The sequence below is a fragment of the Epinephelus lanceolatus genome, chromosome 10 (genome assembly GCF_041903045.1).
Source record: "Epinephelus lanceolatus isolate andai-2023 chromosome 10, ASM4190304v1, whole genome shotgun sequence".
NCBI classification, from domain to species: domain Eukaryota; kingdom Metazoa; phylum Chordata; class Actinopteri; order Perciformes; family Serranidae; genus Epinephelus; species Epinephelus lanceolatus.
In genome coordinates this window covers 41,019,024-41,034,453 of record NC_135743.1, presented here as the reverse complement: position 1 = coordinate 41,034,453, position 15,430 = coordinate 41,019,024, and the positions used below count along the sequence as shown (strand labels likewise).

The 15,430-nt window shown below is 43.4% G+C and overlaps 1 long non-coding RNA gene across 1 annotated transcript in view; it reads right to left on the bottom strand.

Annotated features, from left to right (window-relative positions):
* Window positions 1-4,539: 4,539 nt before the first annotated feature.
* Window positions 4,540-15,430, bottom strand: part of LOC144464433 (uncharacterized) — a 29,955-nt gene continuing 19,064 nt past the window's right edge. Inside the window, exon 3 of the long non-coding RNA XR_013492130.1 lies at window positions 4,540-5,310. This is a non-coding gene — a long non-coding RNA (uncharacterized LOC144464433). The remainder of the gene's footprint in view (window positions 5,311-15,430) is intronic.

The window sequence follows — 15,430 nt, the reverse complement described above, 5'->3', positions numbered from 1 at the left end:
TTGCAGAATGATTTTTAGGTCATATGGTCAGCTCTACCCTAAAGCATCTTTGGTCATATCTTCAGTATGTAGTTAATCCTTCGGTTCAAGAGGCTGTCTAAGTCCTGTCCACACCCTCCTGCCAATACAGATCCACAGTGCTCTCAAATACATAAGCATGTTATACAAAATATCACAGGAAAACAGTGGGTTATGTTTTAGTCATTTCAATTCAGCTATAATGTAGGTTAAGTGTGTACTGTAAATAGCAGAATCTAACCAAATACTCAAAAATAGGACTATACTGTTGGATCATAAAATGTTGTCAGGTTATCTATAAGTGAAAGTCTAACACTGATCATACCTGCAGCTCAGTAAAGAAATGAAAGACACTCCTGCTGAGAAACTAATCAGAAATCTGGTAATGATGAAAAGCTGAGGAAGTTTAGTTCCTTGAAGTGCAGTTATAATGAATATTTACTGCATTTTCATCCGCTAATTTATAACGGACATTTTCCCTGCATCAAAGACATTTATCACACCCAGAACTCTCCCTCTAATTGCTCTGGTTTTATTTGATTCTCAAAACATAAAACAGTCCATGGAATTTTCAGTCCTTTCCTAGACAGGCTTATCATTCTGTAAGATGGATCGCAGGGAAGTGCCACTACAGTGAACAGTAAATTAGTTCAAATGGTTGTTGTGGCCCCAGATTATAGTTATTATTGAGTCAAAGATGAGCCTCTCCATCACTTATCCAACAAGCTGTGGGAGTAGACCTAATGAGTGATCTGATGCATTATGTACAATGGAGCTAAAAACATCAGGAGGAGGATGTTCTCAAGACTGGCCTTCTATTACAAGATAACTGATAGTCAAGATACAAGTGAGCTGTAGCTTCCTTTGATTACTACTCTCAAACTTCATAAAGTCTATTAGCCTAAAGTAATTCTGAATTATGGAAGATTATTTATGAGAGAACTACTTTATTTTGGGGTTGTCCGTTTATCCATATGTCTGTCCCATCCTTGTAAACATGACATCTCAGGAATGCCTCGAGGGAATTTCTTCAAATTTGGCGCAAATGTCCACTCGAACTCAACGATGAACCCATTAGTTTCTGATGGGTATTAGTCAAAGGTCGAGGTCATCATGACCTTGTCTGTCTCATTCTTATAAATGCAACATTTTAAGAACACCTTGGGGGAATTTCTTAAAATTTTACGCAAAGGTTGACTTAGACAACTAGAACTGATTAGAGTTAGGTGGTAAAGGGTTAAAGGTCAAGGTTGCTGTGACCTTGCATCCATCTTATTCTCTTGAACTCTTGAATTTCTTCAAATTTGGCATGAACATTCACTTGGACATGGATGTAGACTGTAAGAGAAACTTGACCGGTGGGTAGATGAATACAACCGTGGGGTGGTAATTCTAGTGTTCCGTTGAAAGAGATACTTTGCTGATTTAAAGCCAGCTGTGTATCATAACAATGTGGTTCGTGTGTGCAAATGAACTGTGGTAAACTGTCCTCCATTGAACCAATGCTTAGATATCCCTGCCCCCCTTCCCAGCAAAACTCCACCTGATGATGCCAAACGCATCAATTGGCCAAGTTTTGCTGGCTCTCGGTCTGTTGCTCGAAATACAGGCTGTACTTTCGCATTTTCTGTACTGCCCCCCACGAGTGCCACCACCACGGATACTAAGAGTGAAGAAGTTGATCAAGACAGACCCACCCCTCTATCTCTCTAAAACTCGGGGCGGCTGTGGCTGAGAGCAGGTCCACCAATCGGAAGATCAGCGGTTCGATCCCTTGCTCCTCCAGTCTGCATGTCGAAGTCTCCTTGAGCAAGATACTGAACCCCAAATTGCTCCCAATGATGCTTCCATCGGTGTGTGAGTGTTTTAAAAACTGTGTAGCAGGTGTTACTTAATGGTAGCCTTGACCACCAGTGTATGAACGTATGTGTGAATGGGTGAATGTGACTCGTAGTGTAAAAAGCGCTTTGAGTGGTCGGGTGACTAGAAAGGCGCTATACAAATGCAGGTCCATTTACCATTTACCAAAACTTGGACCGAAATCCAATCAAATGGTAAAACTAGGCACTGCCAATCAAATGTAAACCAAGATTGTGATACTGCACAGCCTTTTTTCTTTTTTTTTTTTTTTTGCCTAAAATGATCTTCAGAAACATATTCTACTGCCCTGTAATAGTGAGAGTTTGTGAACAGGAAGTGAGCGCCATACTGTTTCCAGCACAGAGAAAACAGAGGCTGAAAAAAATGAGATCAAATGGTACAATTAGGCACCGCTGATCGAATATGAACCAAGATTCTGTTACTGAGCTGCCTATTTCTCGCCTCAAATGTTTTCAGAAACATGTTTTAGCTTACTGTTTAAATGTGATATGAGATTGTTTCTTACCAGCCAACCACCATTGTGACAAACAGATGAGTTTACATCATGTCACCTACCAGCAGGAGCGTTTATTGGTTCGGTGTGGCACTGTGCGTTCTGGTACTTGTTGGTTTCCTACTTCTTGAGCAAAAGCGAAGACCACATTCCTTTTTCTGTTGTTACGTAGCACCAATTTCATAGGTTTTTCTGTCTTTCCACTGAATAGACAGCCCAGTTTTATGAAGAGGTTGTCTTTCTAGTGGTGAAATACTTCTTTAATGATTGGACCAAAACAGCACATACCTTGAAATGAATATTAGAGTCAGCTTTTCCACAATTACATACAATTTTCACCTGGTACAAACATGACATCCTGGTACAATCCTGATTCCGCCTCTTCCTGCTCTCTCAAGCTGCTTGTGTTGCCTTGAAGGCAGTTTCTTTAAGTTCCACGAGCAGTTTTGTTTGCAATTTAATTTTGTTTTCTGGTTAACAATAAGAACTGGATTATTACTTGACTGATTAATGCTTAAATTGTAAAATGAAGTGTTTTATTTATTAAATTTGTGTTTTTTATTTCTTGAAACATAGTAACATCGCATCCTGTTAGGTCACTTCCTTTTCTGCTACTGCCTGTTTTCCTGGTCCTGCCATGAGAAATGTGTTGCATGCACCTGGAGCAATCCATCTAAATCCACTTATTAATATCATAGAGGCAATGCCGTATTGATTTATATGATCTTAGGAATGCTATTTGTTAAAAATGGGATTTGACAAGTTAGTTAAAAACATGTTTATTTACATTTATGTGCAATGCAATGTTTAGTTAAAAATACAGATACTTATTACTTTTGTAATGTTTTATTTAAAGTTTTCACCGTTGTCACTGAAGAAGCCTGACAGTAAATGGTCAAACTTATTGCAGACTCTGTCTTCATTGACATTGGTTTACCTTGGTGTTTAGTCAGAGTTATGTACACCCTGCACAAGGACATTATACTGCTTGTCAGAAAGCTACAGACGAGCACCTTCTCTGCAAAGAAAAAAATAAGTAGAGCCCACACAGCAGTATCAATTCTGGAGACTCTTAATGGTGTAAATTGTGAAGCACTTTGCTTATTTGAAATATTTTGTTCAGTTTACAAATGTGTTACTTCTATAGACAGATTCCTGCATGTTTCTGCATAATCTGTTGGCAATGGGTCAAGATTTTGGTATCAGAAGTGTTCTGGTTTCTGTTTGTAGTTTGTTTGTAGTCTGAGTAGTATTGTCCATTGTTGGAGCTGTGGCTCCTTGCAGATTAAAAGGTCTATGCGAAGAGCATTCATATGCAGATGTCTTTTCATGGACATAAGCTGAAGTGTTGTCTGGATCTGTCTCAAGTTTCTAGTCAAACTGTACAAACTGACTGAGGTAAGGAAAAGGAAATCTTGGCCCAACTCATCAAATATTGCCACTTTGGTAGTGTTGTTCATGTCTATGTATTATGAGCTAGGTATTCTCTTGAGTTTGCTGTTGTTTTTTTTCAGGATGGTGTGTCAATTTATACCTCTTAAATGAATTCTGTTTTTTCTAAATGCACTTCCATTTTCATAGGATATGCACAGTCTATGCTCATTGGATGCATACAGTCTTTTTCAAAATAAATGTACAATATCTGTAAAACACCTCATATTTATGTTTATTTTCTTGTGCAACAAAGGCCCTTGGTTAAGATAAAAAAAAAAAAATAAATAAAAAAATCATGGTTTGGCTCTACATCCATATGATAAATGAACACCGGCACCTGGGCGAAAGTCCAGGATTTTTTGGATCCAGCCAACCGCCCCATAGGGACTTTCCAGCTCCTTATGACATTGTTACCGGCGGCATTACAAACTGACGCCATCCAGTCTACCACTGCAACAGATGCCATCTGGCAACTTTATTATTGTTGTTATTACTGTCTGGCAGTGCATTATACCACTGCAAAAGGTTCAGTCCAGCCACATTTCAAACTGATGCCACCTGGCTGTGTGTTGTACTGCTGCAAAAGGTTCAGGGATTCTTAGTCACTATAGGAGTATGTGTCACAAGGTTCTTTAAGATCTCTGGATCACAAGAATACACGGACCACGAAGACGTAAAATCACTGTACAGTTTATTTTTTAAAAGATGGTCATCATTAGAAACTAGAAAAAGGGAATTAAGAAAATGTCTAGTATTGGGACAACCAGCAGGGGGCACCAGTGCACAGTCCTTGGTACTACCCCTATACTTCTGTGCACTGGCCAATCCCAGCTCCGTGCATCCTTGGGGAGGGAATCTTGAGTGCGTGGCTGTACGTGGCTGAGTTGGGACCGTCTCTTGAGCCCGCGGTGAAACTGGGGAATAGAGGGAACAACCTTGTGTGTACCAAGAGTAAACAATGTTAATTTAGATGGCTGGAGATTTACTCGCCTGGTGTCAGCGAGTTTAGAGCATATCAGGTCCGCCCGTCTGCATACCACTCTCTCTCCCTGGATCCCCGGTGACTGCTCCTATCAGCTTGAGATCAGAAAAGACCCATGTGTGCACCAATAACAGATCATATAAATTAGGGAACTGGCTTGGAGATACACTTGCCTGGTGCCAATAAGGCTTGAAGCATATTAGGTCCGTAGAGCTTAATCTGGCTGCGCCCTCAGCTGGCTGCCTCTCCACTCCGGCCGGGATGGCTCTGCTCGAAGCAGGCTATGCGTAGTCCCTCCGTATACCCGCAGTTGCTCTCACCGGCTGGGCTGCTCTTCACAGGCAGTCTCCTCTCTCTGTTGCCACCCGAGGACAAAAAAACACACCGCCGCTGTGCGAGATCCTCTGGCCTTATATAAATTCATCAGTCCAATCAGAATGCCGGCTACTGATTGGGGAACCCTCATACTGGTGTGTCTTCACTGATATGGGATGCACCACAGCTGTGTTGGGGAGAGTTAATTGGCACAACACATCACAATATGTTCACACAAAAAAAGCAAATATAAACAAAGTCATAGGCTCTCCCCAATTACAGATTGTGATACACAGCTTAAAAAAATAAGGAAACACTTAAATCACACATCAGATCTTGATGAATGAGTTATTCAAGTTGAAAATCTGTATTGATGTACATTGTATAATTTGTTTGGAACAAAATGATGTAACAATGGTCAATGGAAGCCAAAATCCTCAACCCTGAGGGCTGGATTCAAAATCACACTGAATATCAAAGTAAAATATTGAAATCACATGCTGATCCAACTTGCATGCATTTTATCACAGCAACCCATAATGTGACTCAGTAGTGTGTATGGCCCCGGCATGCCTTTGTGCACTCCTGACAACATCTGGGCATGCTCCTGATGAATCGGCAGATGGTGTCCTGGAGGATCTCCTCCCAGACCTGCATCAGGGCAACAGTGAGCTCCTGGACAGTCTGTGGCAGTACTTTGCGGTGTCAGATGCACTGATACATAACATCCCTGGTGCTCAATTGGATTTAGGTCAGAGGAATGAGAGGGCCAGTCAATGGCATCAATGCCTTCTTCATCCAGGGACTGCCTACACACTCTGGGCAAATGAGGCCTGGCATTGTCCTGCACCAGGAGGAAGCCAGGGCCCATTGCACCAGCGTCTGTGCAACCCTCCAAGGATATGCCCCCCCAGACTATCACTGATCCACCGCCAAGGTGGATGATGTTATAGGTAGCACAATATTCACCACAGTGCCCCTAGATCCTTTCACGCATGTCACATGTGCTCAGTGTGAGCCTGCTCTCATCTGTGAAGAGAACAGGGTACCATTGGCAGACCTGCCAATTCTGGTGTTCTCTGGCAAATGCCAGTTGAGCTGCACAGTGCTGGGCTGTGAGCACAGGTCCCACTAGAGGACATCGGGCCCTCATGCCACCCTTATGGAGTCTGTTTCTGACAGTTTGGTCAGAAACATGCACACCAGTAGCCTGTTGGAGGTAATTTTGTAGGGTTTTGTTCCTCCCCACACAAAGGAGCAGATACAGGTCCTACTGCTGGGTTGAGGCCCTTCTACAGCCCTGTCCAGCTCTCCTTGTGTAACAGCCGGTCTTCTGGTATCTCCTCCATGCTCTTGAGACTGTGGTGGGAGACACAGCAAACCTTCTCATGACTGCACGTATGGATGTGCCATCCTAGAGAACCTGGACTACTTTTGCAACCTGATTGGCCTGCAGGTGCCACCTCATACTACCAGTTGTCACAAGGACACTAGCAGAACACAAAACTTGAGAGGAATCAGTCAGGGAGGACAAGGAGAGAGCAACTGTCTGTGGCCACCACATATAAAACCATTCTCTTTTGGGGGGTTGCCTTGCTTTTGCCACTCCATTGCACCTGTTGTTACTTTGATTTGGACCAAAGCAGGTGAAACTGATTCATAATCACTTGTGCTTCCTAAATTGACAGATTGATATCCCCAGAGTTCAGCTGACTTGGTGTTATACTGTGCACTGTATATTTACATACATATACAGTACAGGCCAAAAGTTTGGACACACCTTCTCATTCAATGCGTTTTCTTTATTTTCATGACTATTTACATTGTAGATTCTCACTGAAGGCATCAAAACTATGAATGAACACATGTGGAGTTATGTACTTAACAAAAAAAGGTGAAATAACTGAAAACATGTTTTATATTCTAGTTTCTTCAAAATAGCCACCCTTTGCTCTGATTACTGCTTTGCACACTCTTGGCATTCTCTCCATGAGCTTCAAGAGGTAGTCACCTGAAATGGTTTTCCAACAGTCTTGAAGGAGTTCCCAGAGGTGTTTAGCACTTGTTGGCCCCTTTGCCTTCACTCTGCGGTCCAGCTCACCCCAAACCATCTCGATTGGGTTCAGGTCCGGTGACTGTGGAGGCCAGGTCATCTGCCGCAGCACTCCATCACTCTCCTTCTTGGTCAAATAGCCCTTACATAGCCTGGAGGTGTGTTTGGGGTCATTGTCCTGTTGAAAAATAAATGATCGTCCAACTAAACGCAAACCGGATGGGATGGCATGTCGCTGCAGGATGCTGTGGTAGCCATGCTGGTTCAGTGTGCCTTCAATTTTGAATAAATCCCCAACAGTGTCACCAGCAAAACACCCCCACACCATCACACCTCCTCCTCCATGCTTCACAGTGGGAACCAGGCATGTGGAATCCATCCGTTCACCTTTTCTGCGTCTCACAAAGACACGGCGGTTGGAACCAAAGATCTCAAATTTGGACTCATCAGACCAAAGCACAGATTTCCACTGGTCTAATGTCCATTCCTTGTGTTTCTTGGCCCAAACAAATCTCTTCTGCTTGTTGCCTCTCCTTAGCAGTGGTTTCCTAGCAGCTATTTGACCATGAAGGCCTGATTCGCGCAGTCTCCTCTTAACAGTTGTTCTAGAGATGGGTCTGCTGCTAGAACTCTGTGTGGCATTCATCTGGTCTCTGATCTGAGCTGCTGTTAACTTGCCATTTCTGAGGCTGGTGACTCGGATGAACTTATCCTCAGAAGCAGAGGTGACTCTTGGTCTTCCTTTCCTGGGTCGGTCCTCATGTGTGCCAGTTTCGTTGTAGTGCTTGATGGTTTTTGCGACTCCACTTGGGGACACATTTAAAGTTTTTGCAATTTTCCGGACTGACTGACCTTCATTTCTTAAAGTAATGATGGCCACTCGTTTTTCTTTAGTTAGCTGATTGGTTCTTGCCATAATATGAATTTTAACAGTTGTCCAATAGGGCTGTCGGCTGTGTATTAACCTGACTTCTGCACAACACAACTGATGGTCCCAACCCCATTGATAAAGCAAGAAATTCCACTAATTAACCCTGATAAGGCACACCTGTGAAGTGGAAACCATTTCAGGTGACTACCTCTTGAAGCTCATGGAGAGAATGCCAAGAGTGTGCAAAGCAGTAATCAGAGCAAAGGGTGGCTATTTTGAAGAAACTAGAATATAAAACATGTTTTCAGTTATTTCACCTTTTTTTGTTAAGTACATAACTCCACATGTGTTCATTCATAGTTTTGATGCCTTCAGTGAGAATCTACAATGTAAATAGTCATGAAAATAAAGAAAATGCATTGAATGAGAAGGTGTGTCCAAACTTTTGGCCTGTACTGTACATTGTCTAGTATGTAAATTCAGACTATATATGCTGTATTTCTTGTTATTATTATTATTTCTGCACAAAGTGTAAAGACCTCTAGATGAACAGAGTTGTGTAAACAGTCCCTGTTGGTTCAGTTTTTGTGGTTCCTGCATCAAAATCAACATATTAAAACAAAGCTTCCTGGCTTCCCTAATGCACATTCATTTTGCATCACAACTTCAGTTCCTTTATCCTTTGTTTCTTATGTGAGTCCTTGATGAAAGCCAGAGATCATCCTGACAATGACTTTCCTTTTAAAGGGTTCAGTGCCATGAAAAACCTATGAAATTAGATCATGAATAAACTAAATGAATAATAACCAATAAATAAATGAATGAAACCAATTGACACTCAACATTCCATTGTTTTTTTTTTCTTTTTGAGGCCTGCAGGCCGTTTCTTAATACAGAGGGACAGACGTTGTCTGTAGAAGGTACTCTGCACTACAGTGGCCAAGCAGACCACATGCTGGGAGAATTTGTTATGTCTTATAATTTTCTTCACCCAAATTTTGTCTTTCAAATTATATGTGAAATTTCTCTTTTAAATTATTTTCTTCCTGTTTACCTTTACATTTTAATTTAAAGACTGATTAAAACTTGAATTTTGTTTTGCCTGAGTTTGATGTTAGAACAATTGCAGTGATCAAGCACACTAACAAGTCTTTTTTCCGTCTTTCTGATCACCTAAATTCAGAGCCGATTTCCTCAGCTGACACAAAGCACATCACAGTGGAACAAATGATATGTTGTAACAGTTCTGCTGCCTAACCAACAGTTCCTCCTCTGCACTGAATCTTTTCTCAGCTCTAGCAGAGCCCCGGTTGGTGAAAAGGTGGAGAGCAGGAGGCCTCAGGGGGGAGAGGGGAGAGATTTTCTGATTTGCAGGTAGAGACGAAGCAGTGGAGAGAAAACAAGGCTGTATTACCTCATGTAGGAGTGAGCACTGGGGAGAGGGGAAAAAGGCCACATCCTCGAGCTGTGCTTCTCCGCCCGTATGAATAATACATTCAGAATTCATAATGCATGATCAAAGTTATGTGAGTTATCCTGCCTGTCACTGCTCCTTACCTTTATTTATCTGGCTGGGTGAAGATGCAACGAGCCTCTGCTTTACTTTTTAGCAGTGATGATGCTTGATACGCGTCCTGAATCTCTGACACAATAAAATTTGAAAGGATGCAGTAAAGTCACTATCAATGTGTCAAGGGGACACAGCTTATATTTTTCTTGATAATGCGTATGATGTATGTGAACAACAAATCTGTGTTGAAATCATACAAACAGTGCCATGGTGTGACTCGTTCACTGGGTGGGGCTGAGGCCCTGTAGGTAGCTCTGTTTATTTTGCCTGCAAAGGAGGTGGTATCGGCAGCATGGGCATCCCTGGGCACCACCAGTAATCAATATCCATCTTTTTGAAGGAACATGTAGGGTACTACTATAGACATTCCTGAAATGTTATGCTGTATTCACTCATGTCGATGATAACCCAATGATGCTTTACTGTCCAGGGGACATGCCGTGTTGGAAAAATATTTTCACCGGCGACTGCCGTTTTCCTACTGTCTGCACATCTATCTTGTGCAAGACGAGATCATGTTTTGTTCATTGTCCCATAAGTGACAGGAAAACATAAAAACTCCTTTCATGTCTTTTCGGGTTGTCCATCCATCCGTACGTACATCCATACAGACATCCACACATCGCATCTTTCCCCGTGCGGCGCAGGGTGGTGAACCCCACGCAGAGCTAGTTTTGCTTGGCGCAGTGACAGTTTTGTGCCAAAAGGCTTTGCAGAAGGTGCGCTAACATCTCCCCAGCTGAAACGAGGTCTACTGTCAGCGCAGGCGGAGCACAGCCGGTGTAGTGGAAGTTTGGCTGACCGGCGGACAGTGCGCACGTCACCAAAACCTCACAGGCAGGTTTCCAGAATGTCAGGCACATTAACAATGCAATAAATAGCCACAAAACCACTATGCATTGCAACTATCTGCAATCAGCACATAAATGTATCTCTATATCGACTGTCCCGTCACATCTGATGTCAGATCAAAGGGGATTGGCACCGTTTGGCACGCGTAATGGAAACCCAAGCTGATTTGATTAACACAGTTGCAAACCAATGAGTTCACATCCCTCTCAGCCAACCACAAACAGCCGCAGCATCAGATAGGGAGTATATATTCAGCATCTGTCATCTTAGAAAAGTCAAAGGAAAAGAAACAGAGTGAGACTGTGAGAGAGAAAGAGAGGGCGCATGCGCACGAGAGAAACGCAACATTGATTTACAATTGTGGTGACCTCCTCCCAGGCTACCTTTGTATCATCAGCCCGTGGAGGTCTGCTCGCAGTTCCATATATTCGGACACTGCCAGCTTGGACCTCCGGGACCAAAACATCAGTTTCCTCCTGGGAGAAGATTGGCCGTCTGACACTACTGCTCTCTTCTGCCATGGCGAACTGAGTAAACTCTCATTATGCCTTCGCGCGGCGCATTTAAGGGCAAGGAGAGGGGCTCATTTGATTGGTGTGATGTGAATCAGCTGTGTAAAACCCACTCCACGCCTTCTGTCCTCCCTCTTTCTGACTTGCGCAGGTAGGAGGGAGGTAGGTGGGAAAGAGGAGTAGCTGCGCTAGCGCGCACTGTGTGCCAAACTTGCAAAATCCGCCTGGCCACACCCAGTTGGCGAAGCGCAGGTGCGCTGCGCCTCCGCCTCGCCCGGTCTGGGAAACTAGAGGCCTAAATCTCAACAGTGTTTCAAGGGAATTTATTCCAATATGGCACAAAGGGTGACTTAGACTTGAGACCGAATTGCCTACTTTTTGGTGGTCAGTGGTCAAAGATCAAGGTCACTGGGACCTTCCCTCCATCTCATTCGTGTGAACATGATGGGCCCCATTTAAATGGTCTAAAGCGGACGGCGGAGGGCGCAAAATCCATGTCGCAACTGTCATTGCTATTTAGATGCAGACGCAGTTGTTATTTTCACGCCCCTTCGTCTAACTAGCAAATGAACTGAAATGCAGTGGTCAGGCGCAGTCATGGCGCGTTGCTAGTTAGATGACGTAAAAAGCAAATGCGCCAGTGACCAACAAAAACCTGGTCTAAAGTCAACGGCGCAGTATTTCGCTGTTAAACAAGTTAGTAATATGCGTCTCTAGGCGGGTGCACAACACGCGTGCACTCTACTCAGACACACACGGAGCAGCCACACATAGGCAAAAGATAACAAATAAAAATATGATTACAATGTAAAAGGTTATTATTGTGCACATTAAAATATTTATCAGAAACACGTCTTAATGGTCAGTCATTAATCAGAATGATCTAATTGCAGTAATAATGATCATCATAATCCGGGAGGTCCAAGCTCACAGTGTCCGAATATACGGAACTGAGAGCAGACCTCCGCGGGCTGATGATGCATAGCCTGTAAAATGAACTTGTCTTTCCCAATTGAATTGTGATCATTTTGGCATGTAAATCACAAAATCAAAGATGTGAAAACGTTTGATAAACTTTATTTTGACAGAAACACAACAATAACCAGCTTCTGTGAACTAAAAACGTAAACTTATAGCCCTACAAGTAGGCTACAAATGTATATGTAAAAAAAAAAGCTTTTAGAACGTAAAACTGAAGATCATCTTGTCAGGAGGAGGAGGAGGAGGAGAAGGATGACCCCAGCTCCGCAGCCAGCGCGCAGCGAGACCAGACGGGTCCAGGTGCAGCCACGGGACCAGCCCTTCCTGCACCTTCAGGCGGGGGGGTCGGGTCAGGATGCTGGAGAGGGAGCTGGGCTCTCTAACCTCCCGGGTTAAAATAAAATAAATTGAATAATATACAATTTGTTGACAGCGTTTCTCTCGTGCGCGCGTGCTCTCTCTCTTTCTCTGACAGATGCTGAATATATACTCCCTATCTGATGCTGTGGCTGTTTGTGGTTGGCTGAGAGGGATGTGAACTTATTAGTTTGCAGCTGTGTTAATCAAATCAGGCTGGGTTTCCATTACGCGTGCCAAACGTGCTAGACGGTGCCAATCCCCTTTGATCTGTCATCAGATGAGACGGGACAGTCGATATAGAGATACATTTATCATCTCCTCAGCTGTAAAACGCTCACTCTTTCCAGTTGGTAAGTCCACCATCTAACTAGCTCTCCGCCGTGCGCTCCAATCGCACCTCTTTTAAAGGGAATGAGAGGTGACACTCTGATTGGCTTATTGAATGATACGCCCAAAACACACCCATGACTAATTCACAGAGTAAGTCCAACCCTTTTAGACTCTCCACTATGGCGCACAGTCTGAAAACGCGCTGTCTAACTAGCAAGTGACTGGGACACGTCCATGCGCTCCATGCCTGGCGCTTTGCGTTTTAGACCATCTAAATAGGGCCCCTTATCTCAAGAACAGCTTGAGGGAATATCTTCAAATTTGACACAAATCTCCACTTGGACTCAATGATGAACTGATTAGATTTTGGTCAAAGGTCACAGTCACTGTGACCATATCTTTCTCATTCTTGTGAGCGTGATATCTAAGGAATACCTTGACGGAATTTTTTCAAATGTGGCACAAATGTTCACTTGGACTCAATGATGAACTGATTGGATTTTGGTGGTAAAGGGTCTGTCTCATTCTCATGAACACAATATCTCAAGAACAGTTTTTCAAAATTTGACATAAACATCCATTTGGACTGAAGAATAAACTGATGAGAATTTTGTGGTAAAAGGTCAGGGTCAATGGGACCTCACAAAATATGTTTTTGATAGGATAAAATAATGAAGTGATGACATTTTATATCCAAAAGCTCAAAGGTCATCTTCACTGTGACATCATAATGTTCTGGATAAAACACTTTCCTGGCCATTATTCAACATCATATCTGTGCTGTCAGGGGGGCAGTGGATGTGAAGCAGCCATGTTTTTGCAGACATGGATGTAAACTGTAAGAGAAACTTGACTGGTGCACAGAGGCATATAACCAAGGTGGTTGGATGAGAATGGAGCTGATGTGATCAGATGATTTGGTGTGGGTGATGATCCAGGCAGCAGAGTTTTGAATGATTTGAAGCCTATTTATGAGTTTGATGGGTAGGCCAGAGAGAACTGCATTACAAAAGTCATTTTGTATGAGATGTAACAAATGCGTGGACCAAGACTTCATTGGTGGACTGGGACAGTGATGGGCAGAGTCTGGAAATGTTGGGAAAGTGACGTGCGTAGCAGTGGAAATGAACACCATGGTGATGGAGGATTGCGCCCCGGGGAATGAGGTAGATGATGAATAAAAGAGGACCCAATACTGACCCCAAGGGGACACCCAGTGAAACAGCAGAACACCTCAACCTGTGGTTCCTCATCTGGGCAAACTGTTGCCTGTCAGTACGATATGATGTGAACCATGAAAGTGCAACACCAGTGATCCCAATTTCAGCCATGCGTTCCAGGAGTAGTGGGTAGGAGATGGTATTGAACGCAGTACTGAGATGGAGGAGGATAAGGATGGTGAGCAGTCTAGAGTCAGCTGCATGGAGGAGGCCATTGGTGATTTTTACGAGGGCTGTTTCAGTTCTGTGTTTTGGGCGGAAACCAGATTGGAGGGTTTCATGGATGTTGTTTGAGTCGAGGTGGGACTGAAGTTGAGCAGCAACCACCTTCTCCAGGATTTTGGATATGAAGGGGAGGTTAGAGATTGGCCTTTAGTGGTTAAGGTCAGCTGGGTCAGCACCCGTTTTTTTGAGGGTGGGTGTAATTACAGCCAATTAAAAAGTGGGGGGGTACAGTTCCAGAGGCGAGGGACTAGTTAATTATTGCACTGATCATGGAGGACACGGATGGCAGGCAAGCTTTGAGGAGAAAAGTGATGAGGGGATCGAGCTGACAGGTGGTTGGTTTTGCTTTTCGGATGAGCTCAGAGATGGTTTCTTCTGTAGCAGAGCTGAAGTTGGAGAGGGGGCTTATGAGTGGTTGGCCTGTTGTAACGGACCAGGCTCGGTCTGTTGAGGAGGTAAATGAAGACTGCAGCTGTATGCGGATGGTGTTGATTTTGTTAATGAAGAAGTCCAGAAAGGCAGAGCACTGATCAGTAGAAGGGTGGGAGGGTTTTAGGAGGTTGGAGTAGGACTGTTGTGAAGAGGGCTCTGTTATCTTTGGCAGTACTAATGAGGTTGTAGTAGTATGAGGATTTGGCAGTGGAAAAAGCATTCTTGTAGTGATGTAGATGATCAGCGTACATTTAAGTTTGTACTGAAAGTCCAGTCTTTTTGCACAGCTGCTCCAGTCGACGACTAGCAGTTGTCAGAGATCAGAGGTAAATCAAGGAGCAGTCTGGGTAAAGGAGACTGTACGGGTTTTTAAAGGGGCCAGGACAGCGAGGGAAGAAGAGAGACAGTAATTGTAGTGATTCATCAAGTCAGCAGAGGAGGATGATGGGGGAGGGCTGGGGTTAGAGGTGATCAAGGTAGTGGGGTCTGTAGGGTTGATGTTTTTAATGTTTCTGAAGGTGATAATCCTTTTATTTTGGATAATGAGGCATGAAACTCAAACAGAACAACTTTATAGTCAGAAACGGGGAACTCGGTAGCAGAGAGATTAGAGGGAATGATACCAGTGCAACAGATTAAGTCAAGTGTATGAGGTTGACATATTGTGTAATACTGAGACAGTCGAGGAGTGAAATGAAATCATTGGCAAAATGGTTGGATGGGTCATCAATGTGAATATTAAAGTCACCCAAGAGAATGACAGTAGGGGGCATGGCACTTACAGATGTTACCAGTGAGGAGAATTTAGTGAGAAAAACAGAGGAGGGCTTTGGTTGTCGGTGTAATTGTCCTTACTCAATGGCAAATTAATATTTCTTGTTTCAAATATTATAGGTTTTAG